We start from the raw sequence: 15195 nt of genomic DNA, 5'->3' as shown, positions 1-15195 counted from the left end.
CTGCTTTCTGGAGTTCTGTTTATCACTTAAAATGCAGATAAGCTCTGAGAGTTGAGCTTTTTAACTTGGGGAAAACAAAGAATTCAGAGTCTGATGCATTTCACTGCTTCCTTTAATGTCTAATATTTTGTCTTCCTATCATCTCCTTCAGGCTTTTTTTCTCTCTCTCTCTCGACTGAATCTGTATTCCACTCTTACATCAAACTCTGACAAGTTATCTTGGTATCTGAGGTATCTGATCCTCCACTACTGTAACTACCTGCACAATTGTTCATTGAAGCCAGTCAACACTGTCCACTTCAGAACAAGTGTTCATTGTATGAGAACTGCTTTAAATTTTGGATAGGCTGATCATGCTGCATCTGTGAGAAAGAACTCAGGTCTGATTCACATCTTGAGTCGGAGCCAAATGTCTGCTCCTTTTCTGACTGAGTGACCCCCATCCAGCGTGGAAAATTACAGGGGCAATATAGTGCAATCAGTACTCTTGTCTGCTCCAGCATGAAGGATGGAGATTTGGCCTCGAATGAAGAAACCCATCACACCTCATAGTGGTAAGGTTTGAGCCAGGATGAAAGCTCAGGGGTGTGAAAGTGTTGTTTTTCTCTCTTTTGCTCGAGACAGTTAATTAGCATTCATACCTTCTACTGTGTATCGTGCCTTTCGGAGAATAAAACACACAAATCATAACCTGGTGTATTGAAGTGAGGCTGCTTTAATATAAAATGCAAATTGAGAGAGCGTCCTTCTACAGATTAGATCATAAACAGTGACAGCATTTGGAAACTGGCAGCAGGCTTCTCCATCCAATGTCAGGAAACAATTATTTCGAGAAGTATCAGTGATTGATCTAGCCACGCCATCTTGACTGGTGAGTTTGTTTCATGGCCAACAATCTCAATAAGCTTTCTCCCTCACCTGTCACACATGGACGTCTTCAGTGTGTTGGATTATTTGGAAAGTTGTGAGAATAATTTGATGCTACTGGTGATTTTTTTTTTCTTTAATAAAGGACTGTAAATCAAAGTTTAGGAATTTATTTTTGTCCTCAAATGGCAAAACACTGTTCTCTGCTAAATGAGTTCACTGACTGGTTTGTGTCTGAAATAGACACCAGCTCTTGTTGAGCCGAGTCTGTTTAAGGGAAAGTGCTCACTCTCAGACAGCAGATACCCCATACCCACTGGCAGGCTCTGAATCTCTAATCATTACTCTGTGTGATTTCCCACTGGGTTCTCTGGTCCTAATACGCACCGTCATTGACAGCACATAACAGGATAATTTGTTTACCTCCTCCTTTGAAAGCATGCGAACGTGACCCAGTCAGCTCTCCCATTGCTTAGCCGCTGATGGGCGAAATCTTTTTTCTGTCAGTTTTGATCGTTCTGCCTGCACGATTTAGCCACAGAAATGCTGAGATTTTGAAGGCAGACTATAACCTATTGCATATGTGTGAATTTGTCCCAATTATGTTTTATAATTAAATCAGTTTAGACTGGCAAACTTAAAACCACCACATCTACTTTGGTTTCTTTTGCTTGTAGAATCTATTTCCTGGTTACAAATTAGACCTCGCTCGAGAATAAAAAAACATCTTGTTAAGCTGGGAACTAATCTTTCAAAGGAGCTGGCTTCCCAATTTAACCTGGTAATAATACAGGGCCTTTGGAAAAGAGGCCAGCAGATCGGCAAAGAACATTTATAATGCTGCTGGTGGTTTGCCCTATATTGCACAGACGAACCTGTACGAGTGGATAAAAGTAATTTGTAAAACCTTGGACCAAATACTGAAGTGTAACTGTTGGCTGTAATTTCAAAATGCACTTTTCAGTTTGAAAACCAATAAATTAATTTAACCCAAAAGTTTTAGATACTTATTCACAAAGTTTTCAGGTCATCTGTAAATTGCATTGTTTCACATATTGACACAGAGTATACTGCTTTACATTTACATACAATCTTTAATTTGTATTTTTTTTACACACCTTTCTTAGTGTTACAGTAAGCATAACTAAAAAAAATGGTGCCATTAGATTGAAGTTTGACACACTATGATCACATTTATAGTGTTTTAGTTTTTTTTATAGAATAAACACTAGCCTGTAAGCTAGTTCAGACAATTTGTGCACACTGCTTACATTTACATGACATATTCTTCAAGCTGTGCTTTAAATCAAACACATTTTTCATAATTGGACGGCATATTTAAGCCATTTTCTTAGGTTTCTGCAGTATCTGCAGACTTTACACTATAATCACCTTCTGCTATGCAAGGCTTCCAACAGCCCAATCGTGTTATGGAAGAGAGATTTGTGTTTATGCTTCCTAACCAGCCGCTGATCCAAGTGTTATGTCTGCCATTTGTTGATTCACCTTCAGGCCACAAATGTACTTTGGAAGCAGAAATTTTATAAACTGTGACCACAGCTGTATTTCTCTTTGCACTGCTGTGATGCTCTGGGACCACTGCATCACTTCAACAATCTGAGTACTTGCCTCTTGTGCTAACATGTTTATTCTTGGCTCTGCGGTGCTGGTGTGCTTAAGCAAAGACTGTTATCAGCAAGCTTGAGGTGCTTGTAGCCAGATATTTCAATGTTAATGTTGTTCACAGTGTTAATGAGCTTCTCTTGGCACTTTAGCGCCTTCTGGTATGAATAAGGAAAGTTTTCTCAGTAACTTTTTTTCTCTTGTGATACTGACACTTCAGGGTGGTACTGTATCTTGATTTCAGAGCTTTTTCAGAGTCATTATTCCAGGTAGAGCATGCATAGAATTATAGAATATAATTAGTATAGAGTACTATTCTTAATTGCTCAATTCTATGAAACACGTGAGTCATGCCAATGAGCAGTTATACACAATATCAGGTCTGGAAATGGAGCATCTCAATGAAAGGTAGTCTTACATAATGCTATTGCTGTTATAGCATTCCCTGTTTATCATTACAAGGTTCTTTGAGGTCATGAAGAAATCTGAGGGGACATCTTAAAAGATGTAAACATTGTTGTCTTGCACAAATCCCATTCACATGAGATGAGTACTTTCCTGCACTGGCTATTTGGTGAAGCCATTATGGCTTTTGTCACACTCACTCAAGATAGGTAATTACATTCACATAATCTCCACATACTTCAATTATATCTAAACTGTGGATGTCCTGTTCTATGGTCTGTGCTGCTGCTGCTACACTCAGTTGCTCCAGTTACCAAATTAAGCTCATATACCCATGTACATCTGCTGATCACGCTACATAACATTTCATAAAGAGATTATTTTCTCCAGTCCATGAATTTGTACTTATGCGTGAGTAAATACTGTAAGTACCTGTTGATGTGTCTTGCATATCAGGCTGAGTGTCCCATTAACATTTATTCATCTCAATTCAGTAGACATTGCTCTCCCCTCACGGTCAGCAGTGCTTAGCGGCTGAATAGCTACTCCCAGACATAGTAGTTTCCACATAATGGTTTGTCAGTCTTGGCATCTAATGGGGGTTTGGGGAAAAAGTTATAATTGTCACTCTCCAGGGTCTGCTGCACAGGACATAGTGCTTCCAATTGAGGAGTGACAAGGTCATCGCAAAGATCAACTTTATAACATACCAATCTGTTCATTTTTGCTATCCATTGTTGTTATTTGCAGGCATGAATCAACTTTTTTGCATAGATCTGAAATTTTGACTGAAACACTTGTGCTACTCCCTAAAGAGTGCAATCTGTGCATGTGTGATGTGAAGCAGTAGGGGTTCTGGATGTATTCATCAGTACATAAAAACCAAAGTCACATCAGTAGTCTTTTTTTGAAGGCCTCATGTCAAGGGCACTTTTTCAAGTTAAATTCCAGCTGAGAGAAGGACTTTAAAATCCGGTATGTGCATCCCCACTGTTTGAAAATAATTTCACTCATATGCAGCAGAACGTAATTATCTTCATCATTTACTATATTTCCATCAAATAAAGGCTACTGTTTGCCAGCAATGGCAGGTTTTATTCAGGCCTGTGATAAAACATATTGGGGGTGAATCTCAATGGAGACGGACACAATGGCGACCTGAATGTCACTGGCATCTTTGAGCGGCGCTCATTTGTGAATGTCTGTCCGCAGGCCAGAGAAAACTCTCTGCCCTCTAGAAGGATGAGTTTGTCACATAGTGTCATTTTTAAATTGGACTCCATTTCTCCCTGCCCACCCCTGCGCAGTTTTGGACCTCACATGAGCTTCATTAGCATTTGCAGGAACTGCGAGACATTTACCACCATGGATTGTGACAGATTTCACGAGCTCAATTTTACTGTTGCCCTAGGGGGAGGGGAGGGGAGGGGGGCAGTGCTCACCATCTGTTGATTGTGACTGTACCTGACACCTCCATAAGAGGCTGCCTTTCTGCCACTGCTGACAGTCCTATGATAATTCTGGTATCTGCACAAGAAATGAATACTTTCATTGAGATTTTATTGTCCTAAAAGTTGAGGTAAAGAAATGACTGAAATATCTTTTTAATCTGAGATTCTTGCACATGAAGTACAAAGTTTTTAGATGTCAAAGTTTTCAAGTTTTTTTTCCTTTTCTCAGTATCAACTTTTAATCTTCAGATTAGCTTCAGTCCTCACTGGATTGTCTGAACTTTGTTATTAAAGCCTCCTTTTCAAGTTGCACTTCAGAACTTTCTCTGATAACATTTTATGTCTGGAAAATTTTCAAGTGAGCGAAGACATTTGATTTTGTGTTTATTTCTGGCTGCTGAAAATGGTCTATTAGTGTGTATGGGAGCACAATTGTTGGAGTTATGCTGTATACTGATCAGAAGGAGATGGCCATATAAATGCCCAAGCTTGGTCATCACAGCACTGACTGTGGAGTCTTGATGCAGGCGGTGGTTTTGGGGTAAGTCTGAGATGTTGTTAGCTGATTGGTTTAATGAGCTCAAAAAAATAAATGATTTGCTGTTGTGCATAATAGGAATAGAATATACAATGAAACAGTGAATATTCTTTCTAATAGAACAGTGACTATGTTTAGCTATACAAACACATTGTTGCTAGGGGGTCCAGCTCCATTAGTTACCTCATTTTGTTTGAAAAACTCTCATAAAGTTTCAGAGACACTTACTGCTAATTAGCTTTCATCTTGCCTGCATGGTTATTTTTGTGTAATTGTTTTATTCATAAATCAAATGTGCAGATTACAGGCTAACACAGCCCAGTTTATATTTGTGCTACTGGCAGGGCACTGAAGTCCTTTTGAGAAGTCAAGTATTTCTGATTATGTTGTTAAATGTTAAATGAGACAGAGGTGCTGTGCGGCAGGTCGAGTAGCTGCTCTGAGACTGGAGATGCTTTTACATGATTTTTTAAGTCCCCCATAAAAGTTAGAGAAAGAGGCGGAACTTCAAATATTCATGAGTAGAGTTTAACCAAAAAGGTTTTCACATATTTCACAAAATAAACTAGTAAAGGAGAACACGGCATATTCTGTAAACAATAACATAATACTGGTTATATTAACGAATGTTGAATGTGTTTGACTTCTTTTTGTGGTTGGTACTACCATAAATATGTTAACATTTTGTTGCCGTGTACCCTTCAGTACACCTTAGTCCTGTGTCTGATAAGTGTGGTTGATAGTCTGATGGTGTTGCTACTTGTATATGCACCTCATGCAAGCATGGAGACTGGCACACTACTATTTTAGCAGCAGCAGGGTTTCAATTCACTTCATTATGGAGCAAATTATTGTGCTATCGCCGTGTTAATACTAGTTCAAACAGAGCTAGAGTCTGTAGAGCACCATTAGGTTCGATTAGTAAATTGTCCATGACAATTGACTGACTCTTCATTCTCTTCTCCAAGCCTCTGAGGGTGGAGGCATAAAGTTAACACAGGACTGTTTGTATGACTAGACAAATGGTAAACATGTTCACACATGGAGGCTTCAAATCATCTACCAGTTGGAGAAGTGTATGTATTATTCCTGTTTTTGTGCCCCATGTTCAGCTGCTCCAATTCAAAATCAACACTGGGAAATAGCAAATACCTCGTATCATTCATAAATGTGTCACTGATTTGATTTACACCACTGAGTCTAATTAATACTGTGAAAATGACAAAAAGTGAACTACCCACTGTATATATGCCGATGGAGAGGGAACATTAATGAGCAATCACAGCAGTGTGGTTGTATAGTCTGCTATTGTTCAATAATGTAATTTAAATCCGGTGCTGTGTGCTCAGGCATGTACCTGAGCTGCATGCTCCAACAGACAAAAAAAGTATTATTTATGGAAAAATCATTAAAGGGTCATCAAATAATCAACCACCAACCTACAAATTGAAACAATGCTGATAAATCTCTGCCATGGCTTACAGAAGCAAGTAATTGAAATAAATAATAAAGCCATATATTCACAATAGAGATGAGTAAGATACTTAATTAGCGATCCAACAGAAATAGAAGTAATGTATCACAAATGCAATTTACTTTAATAGTAGTGCTTTGTCATTCAGGTTAACAAAATGCCCTGTGATGTTGATTGCTTTCTTGTACTGAAGCATTGCCCTCCATTGCTGAGTGGGTGAATTAGTTGGAACTTCTGGACCAAAACAGTCTTACAAAGTGACTTATGGAAACCTGAAATCCCAGAACCCAGAGTAGTTATTCATATTTGCTATTGATCAACAACCCCATCAAAGTTCTGCTGATACAGCACGGCCGTTTGTGCAGCAGGAGGAGCAGATGATAATCTTTAAGTAAGTAAAACTCTAAGTATATGATTATCACCTTGCCGTGCAACAAATTTGCGCTCCATGAAATGATCCTTCGAACTAAATGTGGCTGGCACCAGCAGATGAAGTGCCATGGTGGTGATAAGTGCTATTACCAAAGCTTTCTCCTCTGGGGCTTGACAAACACAATATTTACGACAAGCCCTCTGACAAACAGGACAAGGCTGTTTTCCAAACCTGCTGCATTTTACTTTTATGGGAAATGGGTAAGAGCGGTGACAGAAGGAGCAGGTCCAGACTGCTGATGTTGGCGATGTGAGCTCCTTCTCCACACCTCCTATTTCTAGGCTTCCAAGCTCCCAGCATGATGCCATTAATCAAGCTCCAGAAGTTAAGTGTTACTGGCGACATTGCTGTGTTATAAATTGCATGGGAAATGCATAATTAGTTATCAACAAATCTATTTTACAGTCTTACTGTATTCAGTTGGGGGTGCATTTTGTTCCAATTGCTTTTCTGCAGGGATAATCACTGCTTTGGACCAGAAGTGCTGGCTCACCTTATAAGACCAAAAAATACTTTGGAAGTCTTATGGGAGTTACTTAACAGCAGAGAAATAGGATAACACATGTCTGACAATCCTACGTCTCTCTGCCCTCTCAGATGTCCTTCATGTGTGTAAATAAGTGTATCATGTAGAACAGGATGGATGTTTACACCCTGTGAATCCCACTTGGCAGGATGCTGTAGTGATGCCTGTCCCTGCTCTCCTCTTCAGTGTCTCAAAGCCACACTCGACTGACTCCTCGCCAACAAAAGCAATTTTCTCTAGGTCACAAACACACTCTCTGAGTTTCTTGATAACCTTCTGATCCCCTTCATAACTTGACAATCTATGTCCACCTTTACCAAGTTTTTTAGATTTCCATGCTGGTTCACAAAGTCCTGTGTTCCATATTTCACCGGAGTGCTCTGAGATGCCTGTTCTGCTTAAGGCAAAAAGAAGAAAATGAAGAGTATTCGCTCATTATTCCTCGGGTCTTTAGCCCATCCTCGGGACCTTAACCTAGACAGAGACTATTTCCATATAATTGGTGCGAATGTTGCTCCTGTTACCATTTAGTATTTTTGATATGGCCCCGCTTTCTGAATAGAAGGAACAGGGTGCAGAGTGTCCCTCGCTACAGGCGGCAAATTACTCCTCAGAACTCAACTAAAACCCCTGTGCAGTGCAGAGCTGCTGTAAAGGCAAAACAATTTGTCCAACATGAATAGGCTCCCTGGAGACTGTCTTAAGTGTTAAATGACCTGGGTGAACCCAATACTAATCCGCGGATGGGAGTTATTCAGGCTTGGATAGCTAACACTTATACCCTCTGCGCAGCCATTTGAAGACTGTTTATGCAAATTCAAGGTGATCTGATTTTTCTCATGGCTTAGTTTACTGTCTCTCTCAGCCCCCTGGAGACTCCTGCAGTCACTCCAATCGTTCTAACTCTCCGCCTGCACAGACAGGTCTGTGTGAGTGGGCATAGATTGAATCGAATCTAGGCGTTTCATATAATTAAACGTCTTAAGTAACATTTTGCAAATTTCTGGGTTATATTGACATTTTTAAAAATCCAAATGAAAATGTCAGACCAACAGAACAAACATCGGACTATTCAGTGTGCAAGTCTGAGGACTAAATATGCATGCGTATATATGTGTATTCTGCACACACACACACACGCACACACACACACACACGCACACACACACACACACACACACACACACACACACACGCAGTGTTAACACATTTGAGCACAGGGAAATCAAACTTGAGACCTTAGGCTATGAGAAAATATTAAGAAAACAACACGTTGTTCGAATCATTATTAAAGCTTCTTTGAGGAGAGACCCGAGATGTATTACGTTGTAGAGTTCTAATGTTAATCCAGTAGGGGGCAGCAGTGAGCCATGGTTTGTACATCAGGGTTAAGTTCCTACCTTCCTCTTCTCCCTCTCTCTTTTCTCATAAACAGGATTGTGGTCTGCCCTCCAGACATCTGCTCGGCTGTAAAGGGAATGAATAAATAAAAACAAAGGCCTATGAATGACGCTCCAAGAATTTATGTTCCATGCAAACATATATTCCGTTTCAATATTATAATCCTTATTGGTACATTTATTGTTTGTGTCAGCGTTTATGTTTAAGTGCATCAGTGTTGTTGCGTTACCTCTCTGTAGAATGTACGAGGAGAGGCCTCCGGAGAGTTAGGCAAGTAAGGATGGAGCGAAGTTAGCAAAGAAAGTATAGCGTGACAGCCAGTCACTGTACAATAGAGAACAGATCATTAATTAATGGTGCCGAGAGTGTGAAGTCAATCGATTCGCTCCCTGAGCACGACACGCACTAACACCCTCATCTAACAGGCATGGTGGGGAGTAGGTAGGGTGGTGGTGGAGGAACCCACACTCCCCTTGTCAGTTCACCTCCGTTTTAATCACTTCTAATTGTTTCCAGTGGCATGCAGTAAATATCCGGCGGGAAGAATGCAATACACTCATACCCCCTGGTTCTTTTCATCAGGTCCCTTTCTGTCTTTCATGCTGTGTTTTTGGCCCATTCATTCCCTCCCTCAGTGGGTGCAGCATGCCTTGATTAAAGTAGTTGTTTCATAAGTGCCATTTTTGTTATGCTTCTGTTTTTGTGTGTTCACTGAGCCTGTGTTATCAGTACACATGGAGGAGTGTGTGTGTTCCTGTCAGGGGGTGACAGCTGGCTCTCTCTGCCCCCTGTCACAAAGAGGCTGTGACTGCTGGAGTGTGACCAGCCTCTCGCCCGCCTGCCCGACTTACACCCCCCCCCCCCTTCCTCCACCCCTGCAGCCTGGCCTGCCCTGCTACTTTGCTTGTGGCCCTCTCTCTCTCTCTTTAGATCTGCACTGCATATGGGCCTGGTCAGCCATGGAAACCTGCTCAGCCCAATTAGAAGCAGCCGCCAGCTGGGCTTCCCCTCCATTCTTCCATCCCTCCTCTCTGGCCTTGCCACGTCCCCCTCTGTTCTTCTCCAGTGGCTTCATGCTCCAGCATCATCCCACAATCAGAGCCTCTCTCACGCCCATAATCATGCCAAGCTGATGGGCACACTGTCCCCGGTGCTTGGATGGAAACAGCGATTTCCGACTTGTCTCCTCACTGTGGACACCGTGCACGCACATCTATGCTATTGCAATGAAGCATACCAAGACAGACAGATGCACACATGCACGCTGTGGCGAGGGGTTCACTGTCTCCCCAGCCAGATGCTGTGTTTTTGTCTCCGGCCTCACCAGCTGGTTTGGACCAAATGACTGGAGGAAATAAAGCAGTGTGTTTATTGAGTTCATATCTCAGTGGCTGGACTAAAGTGAGAACAGCCCTGCTTTATAGACAAGGTGGCTGGAGAAATTAGGTATCATTGAAAATGTCTGGAGCAATCAGAGCTCCCTGGTAACTGGAATTGACTTTTTCAATATGAATTTCTGAGATAGTTCTGCATTCTGGCTTCATATTCACTCACTTAGCATTTATTATCGCTCATGGGAATATGATATGGAAAAGTCTTTCAGTAAATGTTGCCCATTTATGAGTTTGAAAGAGTATTTTCAGAGAGAAAGGAAGGTACATGATTTTTCTTTTTCCAATGGATTTCAAAGCCTCACCTGCAGTTCAGGGACTTACAGAGACTTAAGGTTTCTATATAATGCGAAACCGAGAACCACCACATGAGCATATCTATATCATATGGAAAAGCATTCAAACAGAATGTCAAATGTAGCTCAAGAGGTTTGACTACATGTCTTTAACACTAAGACGAAGGTGAGTTATTGGCTGAATGGTTGAATTATTATTAGAAAGAGATATAGGCTACGGTTATGAAAAATAATCATACTCAAGCTAAATGTGATGAAGCATAAATGATTAAACATATGATTGGTCATGTCAGAAAGATGTCATACACATTGCACACACGCAACCATATTCAGCACATTGCTTTTAAACATCCATCATAACAGTTTATTATCTATCTCACTGGTGCCAATGATAAAAAGTTTAGATTCACTGTTGTACTGTTAAGGATTCTGAATCACACAGGTTTTGTAAAGGTTACAACTCAAAATGGTTTCACTTTTCTGCTTTAGCTGTTTCTCTGCTGTCTTCCCTCATATTCCACTTTGTGGTCATCAATCACTGATGTAGGCCTGATTGCACATGAAGTGGCGGGATCCCATTTTGAGGTGTGACAGGGGCCTATTTTGCACTGGTGGCAGTGATGGCTGCGTGTCAGAGCTCGTGACAGGATGCTCTCCGCCCCCGTCTCCTGAGGTTTGGGAGTTTGAGGGGCCACCGGCCCCCTTTTGTCCTCCTTTTGTAGATGGTCTCCGACACGGCTTGTTTTAGGCAGAGGCAAAGGCAGTAATTGATTTCTCTCTCCTCTCTGATTCTGCTTTCAGGCGCTGGCTGCATCTCTCCTCCGAGAAACAGATGAATAAAAAGACAGAGCGTGAAGTTTATAGCCAACAGTCACAGCGCTGACAGATGGTCAAACCTCACGTTATCAGGGCCTGATAGAAGTCCGGAATGTGGTGGTTAGCTTCTGAATTGGCTTCTGAAAGGATCGGTCATATATATTAGAGCAGAGAGTACTGAGCCGTGAAGAGCTGAAGAGATGGGAGATATTGAGGCGCTCAGACGCTGAAGGTGAGAAGGACCTAAGCTCACATCTGACAGGCTACATTAATAGATTGGTGAACTGATAGATGCACAGAGGAATGGTGCCATGAATAAACTGATTGAGCCCCAGAAATTGAATTTTCATTCCTTTTTGCTACAGCCAGCGGGAAAAGATGTCGCAGTGACGTATTTGAGATTTATCCAAGTGAATGTCACAGAAACTAATTTTTGAGTTTTACGGTGAACCAGTAGTGTTATCACTGACCAATCTAATTATTATGTGCTCAATAAAAGAAAGTTAATTATTCTCCCCCCCCACCCCCCACCCCGACCCCCAGAATAGCCTACAGAATATCAAAAGAACCAACAGAGCATTCATCATAATTGTGACCTTGTGTCTTCCTGTCAGCAAGACTGACTTAATCAATTGCAGAAGTTGTCAGATGTGACAAGAGACGTTTAGTCTAGAGACAAGAGGGACGGGTGGCATGGACTGTCTGCTGAAGCTCTAGCCTCTCTCTATTAATGTCAGTGTCTGTTCCAATTCAGACCGCTCATCTCAGAAATGCTCCAAAACTTTGTTAGTCAAGTTTGCTTAATCTCTGCTCTCGCTCTCTCTTTTTTCTCTTTTTGCACTACACGCAGGAATAAATGAGCCAATTAACAGTGAATGAGAAAATCTCCCTGTATGTTGCAGTATGAGGTGTTTTGTGAGTTGCATCTTGCAGAGAAGCTGTGGCGTTCTGTGACAGGAAAGCCTAAAAAGTGGTGTTTGGTGTCATTTTAATCATCTCCATCAGCTCGTTTGAATTGTTAGCACCTCTCCGCCATGCTCAGGCAAATTGATAATGACGCTAAATGAGTCATATTTATCAGTTGAGTTCATGCAGTTATCATAAAAATAAAAAAAACAACAGCCTCTGTTTTAAAGATTTGTGAGGAATATATTGTGAGTTTTTCAGCTTAATGAGAATGAAGGGTGCAAAGAGGACAAAGGGACTGATGACAGTCAAACAAGGACAGGGACACCGACAGATCGCTTTACATGTTGTCCTTTACCCTCCACCTGCCTTGCAGTAGAGTTGACTAGCGTGTCTCTCTGTAACCATCCACACTTCAGCGCTGAATGATTGGTTGCGAAATGGCACATTTAAATTGCATGCTGTGTTGAAGTGATTTTCCTGCCTACCTTGATGCCTATTTTGTTATGGAAATTCATGATACATTAACATAACCAGCAGGAGTTCAGAACAGAAAATAATGAATCCTGGTGGGAAGGGGCAGAGCTCTCCACCCTGATCTGTGAATTAATAAATACAGATACAGTATACCCCTAACGGTCAGACCACATACACTCCAACAAATGCTTACCACCCTCGATGGCTGTTCCTTATGTTAACTGAAGGCTTTCCACAGTGAGAAATGAATTTAATGGCACCCATGTAATATGTAAAGGTTGTTTTCAGACAGAGAATTATGAAAGGAGCATGTTACCTTCACACCTAATGACCTCATATCCCTATTGTGCCTTTTCCAAATGAGCAAATTTGAATAGTTAATGAGATATAAGACCACCAACCAGCAGCTAACATTACCAAGATCAGTTGGGAGATCATGACTACATTGTAGCTCAACCGTGAAATGTAAAATGTTTAGCCCACCATCACAACTGTGCTTGCTTTTTTTATTTCTATATATCTCTTAGCCTAAAATCAAGATCAACCCATCATAACCTTTCATACATTTTCTCAGCAAATGGGCCAAGCTAAATTGGACACAATGGTTGGGATGGGCCATTCACTTCTCTCTATCCATTGGCTAAACTCACTTCACCTGATTCTGGATGCACACAGGTCCTCACATACTCCAGCTTGTTGCTACAGCAACAGTTCTCGGAAGCACTAAAGGACCCCGAAGGCTTCGTCAGCCCTGACAGGCAAGATGCTGAAATGCAAAAACAATCAAGCTTATCTGTTTTCTCGAGAAGATGCGATCTCAAATTTGTTTGGGAAAATAATCAAGGAAATGTAATTCTTCACAGCATTGTCAGCAATCAACAACCTACCAGTAGATTTTATAAAGCATGGCACGGAGGAATTTGAGCACATTTGTCACAGAAAAGTTGGGGCAACTTTTTTGGCAACAGCGATTAGTGACAGTGGCCAAGAAGTTGCCTAGAGTGGTTAGGTTAATCACACAGGCAGAGGCTGCTGCCAGGATTAATTTGAATAGCTTTTAAACAGTGAGTCATTTTGTTGATTGGTGCCATTTGTCAATCTGCAACAAAATGCGTTTTATTAAAGGGTAACTTTTCAGTATTTGGGATCTTATTAGACATTGTTTATCCATGTTTTTGTATTGAAGTGACTAATGGGGACACCAAGTATTGAATTTGGTCCAGGATTGAGTGAGAGCACTGCAGCCTGCAGTAGCAAAACATCACAAGTCCTTACAGACAATTGCGCACCATCAAAATTCATCCACTGTAAGTGCTTGTTTTTGCCATTGACCGGCTCACATTGTTATTATGAGTGTGTGTGAACATTATGAAAAGGACCCTACAGAGATATGAAACACTTTATGTACCTTTCGCTTGATCCGGTCTGTGTCAAGTCTTGTTCAAGGAGAGGTCTCGTTCTGAAATCTCCACTGGGAGAGGATCACAGTATCGGGTCAGAGCACCCACAAGAACATGACCAGTCTCCTGAGCTTTCCAGTGTTGCAGCAGCACCGTGGCTCACCCTCCTCTGACTGTTGCCCCTCTCTCTCCTCATCTGATTTTCAGGGACATATTGTCAGACACTTAATAATAACAATCTGTGCCAGTCAGTGGCAAAAACAAACGCTTTTAATGGATGTACTTTGACCGTGCACAATTGCCCATAAGGATTATGCTGCAGCTGGTTTTGTGGCTGCCAGCTGCAGTGCTCTCACTCAGTGCTGGACCAAATTCAAAAATGATTGTTCCACTTTGACAAAAAAACTTTCAAAAATGAAGTCCAAGTTGAAAAAATACCAAAGCTACCCTTTAACACCATGCGCGCGCGCGCACACACACACACACACACACACACACACACACACACACACACACACACACACACACACACACACACACACACACACACACACACACACACACACATCAAACTGTCAAACAGTCAAACTGCTGATACTATTTTCACTCTTTGGGATAAACTATTTCCACATAGCCACTCTGCTGAGGATTGTGCATCATTACAACAGTTTAATGCAGTATATAAATATGCTGATGATTGTGCAAAAACGAACAGATTCAGTTTCATGGAGCTCAGGAAAATATGAGCCATTCCCAGAAGGTTCCTGGCGAATTCTGAAGCTTTGGCAAATATATCATCCATTAAAACTTTTTTTTTTTTTCACTTGTGACAGTTGAGAAAAAGTGAAATATAGTGCTGCCAAACTGATGGCATTAAATTGCCATGGAGGCTGGAGTACTTCTGGTTTTGATTTTGCCAAAAAGAAGAAAAAAAAAGCAGAAATCAAGGGCACCAAAACACATATGTGCTGCAATTCTGAGGAGATCGTGGGTGACAAACAGATTCAAATTACTATACTCCCATGTCTAAAGGTCTCTCCAGACAGTATTTCTTTTTAGCTATATTTTTTTTCCAGCAGCAGATAAATTCACAGATGGCCAAAAATCACTGTTGAGATAGTAAATTATGTTGTTGGTAATTTGATCCAGGTCTGGGACCTTGTGGACTCATTCTGGGAGACGTACTAACTG

Source organism: Larimichthys crocea, chromosome III (assembly GCF_000972845.2).
Source record: "Larimichthys crocea isolate SSNF chromosome III, L_crocea_2.0, whole genome shotgun sequence".
NCBI lineage: Eukaryota > Metazoa > Chordata > Actinopteri > Sciaenidae > Larimichthys > Larimichthys crocea.
Note: the sequence above shows the minus strand (reverse complement) of the source record.